Genomic DNA, 8,917 nt, shown 5'->3' with positions numbered 1-8,917 from the left:
TCAGTATATTAGGTGGGAAGGAAAGAACCTTTTTTTTTTTTTTTTTTACTTCAGAGTTCATAGATTTCTTAAACTAATGTGTGTATCTATCAGAAACAGGTATTTGCTTTCTTTCCTCCCCCCCCCCCCCTTTTTTTTTTTTTTTTTGTCATTTTTTTTTTTTTTTTTTTTTTTTTTTAACATGATGTCCTGGTTTGAGCCAGGATGAAGCCAATTTTTCTTTTTACTGATTTTTTTTTCCTTCAGTAAGCTTTCTTGTAACTAGCAACAGTGTGTTCTGCTAGGCTGATAAGACAGTGGAATGTTTTTCTAACTACTGAGGCTTCAAGGCTGCACCTGCACTCTGCCGGCTCAGACACTATGGGGAGATCTGTGACCCCCCCGTAGGAGACTGAGTTAGATGGACAGCAAAATTGGCCAAAGATATTCCATTCCATATATCTACGTAAGCTGAGAGGAAGGTCAGAGATCACAGAAGACAACTTCCTTCCTTCTTTTTCTCCCTCTCTCTTCCGTCCGTGGCCGGTGTCCAGGGAGGACTCTGTTCATCCATCACCATCGATCCTCAGGCTTGATATCTCATGACCCCCATAACTCTCTGCTTTCTCCAGCAGCAGCTCCGGGATTCCTCGGGACTCTTCCCAGTTCAGGGAAGTGCTGTGGGAGTTGCTGGGGTGGGGGGAGGCGAGAGGCTTTTTGCCCATTCCTGAATATATTTGTATATAATTGTATATATTTTCTTGTATCATTCATTAGTGTTTTAATTAAAGCTGTGTAGTTTAGTTTTCAATCCAGCCAAGTCTCTCTCTTTTTCTCTCTCTCCTTCCCTACCTGGGTTGGGGGGAGGGGGGATCGAGAGCATTGTTGTCAGACCTAAGTCAAACTGTGACACATGACTTCCTTCTACAACACTAAGAAGGCTTTATTTAAAGGCTGTATCATTCACTTAGCATGTGCAGGTAGAGTATGTATTTTGATCCACTTCTAAAACTAAACAGAAGTAGTGAGCTATGTTCTTTCTCTTCTCAGCATATTTGTGCTGTAAAAAGTGTTGCTTTTGCCCCAATTTGGGATCATATGAGCTTTTGAAGCCCCAAATGCATTTATTAAAAGAAATTTAAAAGGTTTTTATACTTATATTGTTTGAATGGCTGTGGCTGTGTTGTTTACATTGAAATAAGAGATAATACTATGAGAATTGAAACTGGATAAATCAGCTTAATGTGAATACAAAATTCTTTACATTCAATGAGCAGATACATACAGCAGGAAAGAGTTACAATGTTTTCAGGTCTCAATCCAGGGATGTACTTAACCACTTTTAGCTTTAAACATAGAAGTGCTTTCATTGATTTGCACTGAACTATTCCAATTCTGAAGTACTTTGCTAACAACTAAACTTAATGCTTTGCAGAAAGTATGCAAGTATAAGAATTTGCAAATAATGTCTTCTCCTTCGCACAAGGACAAAAGATGGAGTCAGACAAAAGGACAACGAGCAGAAGGGACAAGCAATGCCATTTCAGAAAGCTGCAATTCTCATAAATATCTGTGTACACTTCACTTAAAGGTCACAAAGATGTTATTGATCTGGTGTAGCAAATATGATACAGAGAAAAGGAGAAACTCTGACTGTCTTGATGTTAGTTTTACATTACACACACTGCTTGAATAGCTGAGTCGCTACCATTCCAAATGTGAAATGTGAAAGTGGTACATAGTTCTCCAACAATTAATTATTTAGTTGCAAGCTGGTGAGTACATTTTTTAAAAGCTCTCCTGAGAAAATTCACCTACAAAGTTAAGAAATTGTGAATAGTGTATCAGTTTTTATTTATTTCCTTCCTGCTCTTGTAAGAAAAGGAAGGAAGTGGACAGTATTTTTCTGTTACAATATTGGCCAACTTTGGCTTTGCAAAGTGCTGTAAGAGAACCAGTTAAAATGTATATGGAAGGTGTTGTGGTGGGTGTTTGGATATTTCTTAGTCACAAACAGATTGACTTTGATCAAATCCATGCAGTCTTTACAGGAACTCTCTTCAGTGTTTGCTACAAATATGTTACTGTCTCAGGATTTAGAAAAATGTACAAACCTAATAAAACATCACTCCATTGTTTCGTTCTTGAAGCAGTAGAATGTGCCTTAAGGCTCTGCAGAATAAAGGATTTAAAATTTAAGGTTCAGCCTCAAGCATTATTGTCCTTGATAGAACAGCAGGAGGTAAGGACTGCAGGCAAAATTATCATAGCCTGAAGCCAACCCAGCTGCAACAGGAGAGTAGAGCATGAGCCAGACAACCTGACAGAATCATAAGCCAGCAGCAGGACAGCAGTATGAAAAGCTGAACACAGCCAAAACTGGAACCACTATATTATCATCAATTGGAATTTTGGGTTATAGTAAGATATTGTTTGATTTGTGAAGAAGTGATGGCATAACTGTAATTCATCCATTAGGCTCACTAGGAACTGACCATTGCGAAGAGTTACCAGAAGAGTAATTTCCCACTACCATTCAGAAAAGCAATTAATAAAACTTACAAATAACAACACCAACAACAAGCTGTGAGAGAAGATCATGATTAAGTTACAAGTTCAAGAAATCCAAATTTTAGACTGAAAACATGTAGAAGTTTGGCCAGTGTTTTTCTAATCCCTGCTATGCATATGAGATGACCATTAATTGCACATTGACTGAGGTGCAAAAAATGGGTGATGTTCTCTGAGCAAATGTTCAAAATTGTCTAATTTTGCCAAGAAATGTTTTTCCTGATCTCATTCCTCTGTTCTTCAATATAACCTAATTGGTTTGGCTAAGGTTTTAAAAAAGTAAATGCCAAAAAACCAAACAATAAACCAAAATGCAAGAGCCAGAGGCAGGTACACAGCCTGGAGAAGTGTAGTTGAGCCAGTTCAAGTTTTTCAAACATGTTAGCAATTTTTAAGTTTGTTTTTTTTTTTTTTTTGTTGGTTTGGGTTTTTTTTAATTGGCAATAAAAACAAGTCCTACTAATAGGTAGTGTTAGCAGCCACATCTAAACCAAATTATCTGTAACCTTCTGCTCTGAATGTTCTCTTGTACTCATGGGCTAGTTACTGTAAGTTCAAATACTGTATTTAACTTCTAATCTACTTTGATTTCATATTCTTTAGAAAGATAGTATTTATATGAGATTATAGAATTATGATCGCTGACTTTGTAAGGATCTGTGTGTCAGCCAATGAAGTGTGTCTGTCTGATTCATGTATATTGTCACATTTGAAGTGTGGCCTACCAACATGATGACATAGGTCTTTTCTAGAGATAGTAGCTTCCTTCTTTGAGGCTGTGATGTCTCGATCTGCCTGAGACATCCTAAATGCAACATCTGTCTTTCACATCCCCTCATCAGTATGGCTAAACATGAGAAAGACTCTTCAAGATTAGAAGAAGTGCTGCTCTTTTTCTGTCTGTCTGATAGAAACTGAACTGGATGTACAGGGAGAGAGCTCTGTAACAACTAAGTGGTACTGTAGTAAATGACATAGAATTTATCTCACAAACTTTGTAGTGTCTCATACAATTTTCCAAAACTGTAATTAAAAAAAAAAAGACTTTTCTTTATAATTTCTTTTTTATTTTCCTACAGGAAGGAGCAGAAAATTTAAAAGAACAGGTGGAAAGTTAGAATGGCTTATGACAAACAACAGAAAGAACCAAAACTGTATGTAACACCAGTTCTGCTTGTGCTAATGGGGGACACAAGGGAATGTGGGAAGAGGACTTCTAACTCTTCCTTCTGGTAGGAATGTAATAGCACTAAAAAGTATTATATTTAATCTCTGACTGGATTAAGAGTTGCTACACTGTTTGTAATTGCTACAAATATTTGGAGGGTTCTGAAATATATTGGTATCCATTAATTTTCCAATAGAAGACATTAGGGATAATTGTGAATTCACTGTATTATAATGAAATTGCAGCATAGAAAGGTAAATGTCAATTGCCTAGTTACCAACAATAGTTAGAGTACTGTCCTAACAAATTTTCTGAGAATGCGTCTCTTGCAGAAATGCTATATTTCAATATTTCTGTTGTGATACTCTTTCTTTGCTTTCACGTTCTGTCAGTTTTCTGTCTGTCTGTCTGCCTCTTCTTTTACTGCCACAAGTCTTGTTGGCATCCGGTTCACAGCCTTTTACTGTATTAATTGTGTTCAGAGCAAAGAACTCATAAATGTTTTTTTTTACATTGCATTTAATATGCCTAATTTGATTCTCCCAACCACATATCTCACCCAAATGGACATGTTTGAGTTTGCCCTGAGCAATAATTTTGTCTTAAATTTCACTACCTTACTTAGTATTTGGCATGAGTAGAAAATGACACTCCATGTGTCATTTCACCTACAGTGATCTTCCAATTGTTTTTATCCGTATTACTGCTAGTCTTGGAAAAGCAGCTTCTGGATGTTCAAATACGGAGTAAGATTTACATGGAATGTAAACATTCCGTATTTCTATGAATTACTAACAATTATGGATTTTATTGAGGTTATATGGAAATAAATGTGTGAAGTCAATAAAAACCCTTGGGAAATTGTTTCACACAAATCTGTTTTTCAACATATATTTGTCTGAGGAATATTTTATTGTTACTACTTGTCTTGAAGTATTTTTCAAGTAACTTGTTAATAATACAGAGCTTATGAGCTGTGAACGTAAATAGTTTGATGTTTCATTTTGTGTTTTTTTTTATGTTTTGTTTTGTGTTTTTCATTTTCTGTTACGCTAACAGTAAAGAAAACATCGAGCTAGTTAACAGAAAACATTATCCAATGAAATACAATTTTCTTAAATCGCATTTCTTGCTGTGGAAGGAAAACTCTGTGGAAATGACATGAAAATCCTGGTGCATGTTGCTACTTGAAATAAAGCAATGGATTCAGGTGGCAGATTCCTGGGATTAATACATATTATGCTTATACACATATAAAATAATGCTTTTTGGCAAATGTACTAGGACTTGTCTGATTTTTTCTGAAATGGAGTATCATGTGTCAAGCCAAAGTCATGATAAGTATTACCAACAGTAATTACTGATTGTTGAAGCTGTACATTTTATAATTAGTGATACCTTTTTGTATCACCTGTGTTTATTACCTGGGTTGCAGCAAAGCACTGGACAATCTGAAATGAATGTTGGATGCAAAGATGGGAAACAGCAGCAACATGATCCCATTAAAGGCATTGCATTGCAGAGGATCCGTTCTGTTCTGGGGCTTTATTGTTTGCGCAAAATTTTTTTGCATATTCAGGAAGAAGACAATAGACAGCAATCAAAATGCTCTCTATTATTAAGAATAAACAGGAGGCTCCCTAGGGAAAAAAACCAACAACAACAACAAAAAAACCAACGCAAAACCAAACATGGCTTCAGATTTTCACCAGGGAACACTTTTCTCAACACTTTCAGAGCACATTGTTATTAGTCCCAAAGGGAGAGGAGTAGCTCATCTACCATTTGTCAGTTTTTCTACTCTGCTCATTTAGATCTCTTGTCTAAGCGGTAGAGAAAGATAAATGGAAGAATTCCTTTCTTGCAGTAACTGTCACCCAAGTGACAGCAGAGGAGTGACCTGGTCAAGTGACTTAGTCTAGGCATCTAATTGTTGGGAGAAAAAGTAAAATGCAATGATTGCTACTCCTAGCAAGTTAAAGAAACTTGTCTGGAACCTTATCATTTAAATTCTGTCTCCACACTTGGAAATGTGACATTGTCACAGATGAGCTGTTTCTTTTTCTTTGATTTATGACACATTTTACTCACAGCCCATGATTTTTCTGTAGAAATGGAGAAAAATATAAGAGAATACAGTTTAGCGGAGATCAGGAAAACTGCAGTTTGGGGCACTTGTACCTAAAAGCCTTCCATGGTTGAAGATAGAGAGAAATTTAGTTAAAAACTGCTTACTATAGCATGAACATCTAAGAATATAGCCCAAACATTAGGAAAAGAAGCTGTTCTGGAGTCAGCAGAACTAGTAAACCTTTGTCTCCATCAAATCTTTGCTCTGGAAAACTCTGTGCCCTCCACTGCAGAAGCAGCCCCTTCTGAGGTTTGCTATGACAAATGCAGGAGATCCAAGAGAGCAAGCACTGTGCAACAGTGTACAGAGGTACTTGCAGGGGCACCGATCAGCCAGTTCCTGTGTACTGGTGGGCTCTTGAGCTATCACCCAACAGCATGGGTGACAACTGCATAGGAACGGACAATCTCTGTTTTGTTTTCTAGCCAGCTGGGGACTTTCACAAGGTTTTTATGAGTTTAGTTGCCTCTAAGATTTCTGTGCCTTTTCCAAGGATGCTCGAGAATGTTAGTGACATAGCATTAGACACTGACAGTTAACCATGCCTTCAAAATAAGCTAAACTGTCATAATAAGTATGATGTGGTGTCAATATTAGGAAATGGAAATAGTCCAGAGTGAACACAGACAGTAAAAGTTACAAAGCGTTGTAGTATTAGGAAAGGATTTTCTATATTTCAGGAACTGTTCAGGACAGTAAAACTGTAGATGTTTCTCAAAGTTGACTTAAGTCATTGGGTGACAGAAATACTGCCTTCAGACATGAATTGGTGCAGGTCTCCTCTCAGCCTCATCAAATCTGACCCTTTAGGTCAGAAATTAACATTATGCCTAAATCTACTAGGCATGTTCACCCAAAAATTAATCTTCTCTGGCATGCATTCAATCAGTATTGATGGAAATTAACAAATATGGTTTTATTTTCGGGTAAACTGAAAACCAAATGCAACGGATCTCCAACCTTCCTCCACATTTTTTAGAAACTAATGTCTGGGATACCAGAGAATGTCTCATCAACTTACCAATTTGCTGATGCGCATAAAAATTATGACAGCTCCTGAGCCATCCTGTAATCCCAGAAATGTCAACACAAATATATGGAAAAGTATTTCCATTTATTAAAGACTATAATAACACTTAAAAAAAAGATACATATTCTAATTTCCTGATATCAATTTTTTCCCTGAATAATTATGCTTTCATTTGTCCTTTGCTTTTCTTTTAACCTTCTTTCCAACTTTGTTTTATAAGGGAAAATACTTCTCTGCCATTCGGTTTTGCCTCTATGCATTAGCAATTAGAAGAATTACAGCATTTTCAGAGCCACAATTAGAAACATTGTTACCCTCAACACTTAAAATGCCTTTGCATGTCATAGCTTGTCAACATAGAAAACCCAGGTGATGTTTTAAAAGAGAACTTGAGAACTCTTGGCAGCTCTACCATAGCACATCTGGTGTCTGTGTTTGGCCACCAATGGGTAAGCAGTTTTATTTATTAACTTGTCTGAGCATGAAAAGTTTTGTGAAATGCCACAAAATTAGCTTTGTGAAACACAGGGCACTCTCTGCTGATGTGTCATTTAATTTCAAATAATTCTAAACCACTGTTTTTGCCAGAATAATCCTGTTCTCTAGAAACAAATTCTATAATGATAGGCTTTCAAAACTATAAGTCTATTTTAGTATTTGAACATATTTCCTGTCCTCCCCACAACAGTTTATTTAAAGAAAAAAAATATCTTTCTATTTCCAGTCCTTGTTCTAGCTCCCATTTAGAGAAGAGCTTTTCTCAAACTTAAGATATAACCAAGCTGTTAGATCATACTGCTGACTTCATACAATGATATGCCATAAAAATGTACTCAGGTTGTAAAGTAATCAAAATAATTTAAGTGCTTTCACTTATTTCTATTTCTTGGATTTTACAACACGTAAAAATTGTTTTGGGCACTATTAAAGTGTGTACAAAGTTTTAAATGTAAAACCATACTTTGCAACTTACAGCAATGGAATAAAATTAAGCTAACTTCAAGGAAAAAGAGATTTTGCTGAATATGTGCTTCTCTAAATTACTGGTTGGACCCTAGGAACTATGAAAAGAGACTTTCCTGACAGAGTTGGTCTTCCCATATAGGCAGATCTGACAGATAACTAAATTGCAAAGTTAATTAATCAGTTAAGGTGGTCCATGTATTAATATAAAAAGTTTTTTCAACCACTGAGTCAGTGTGGCCCAGCCCTCTAAAATAAATCCATAATTTGGTAAAGCATTATGATTTCCCTGAGTGGAAGGAACACAACGGCCATGATTGCCAATCACTGTGTCTGCCAGCTGGGTTGAGTGTGACTATCTGCAATAAGAATGTCAGCCTGTGTAGAGGCAACTAAGCTATCTAAACAAGCCTTTGACAAACAGAAAATAGGAATTTTCAATGCACTGGGTGGTTGGTACCTCTGTTAGCTCCAGTGAGATGTGCATCTTACTGAATGCTATAGACAGAGAAGATTCCTCAGTGCTCAGTCTTTTTTGTTCCAAGGCCTTGTATGAGACAGGTCTGTGAGACATTTCTTTACATAGAGAAACAGCAGAAAGCCTTGCTTGGGTTTTGCAGCATTTATTTGTTTCTTGGCAGTGTTACAGAAAACAATGCACAAAATGGGTTTGCTTCCTTCACAGGTTTAGTTTTTTGATAGAAGTAAGGCATTGACAGTGGCACAGGCTATAAAGTTGAACCCCAATGTGTGACCTGTTACATGCATTTAAAAAATGGAAAGAGCACAGCAGGTTCTAAAAGGTGATTATGCACTTTCTACAGGACTGAAGTCAAATGAAATTCTGCATTAAAAGTCTGAAGCTCTCCCTAGAACAATCTGTATTCAAGATTTTTGATGAAAAAGCCAAACTTATCAGTATGACTAACAGTGATCCTGTTTTTATACAAAACAGTTATGGTGAAGTATGTTCAACTTACACCTGGTAAATTGTTATTGTTGTTGTTTTGGTTTTTTTTTAATACTTTCTTTTTTTTTTTTTTTTTTTTTTTTTTTTCTTCTTTTTATTTTTACC

The sequence above is a fragment of the Chaetura pelagica genome, unplaced genomic scaffold (genome assembly GCF_000747805.2).
Source record: "Chaetura pelagica isolate M959 unplaced genomic scaffold, ChaPel_1.0 scaffold90, whole genome shotgun sequence".
In the NCBI taxonomy this organism is placed as follows: domain Eukaryota; kingdom Metazoa; phylum Chordata; class Aves; order Apodiformes; family Apodidae; genus Chaetura; species Chaetura pelagica.
The sequence above is the reverse complement of the archived record's forward strand: the minus strand, read 5'-3'. Positions refer to the sequence as shown.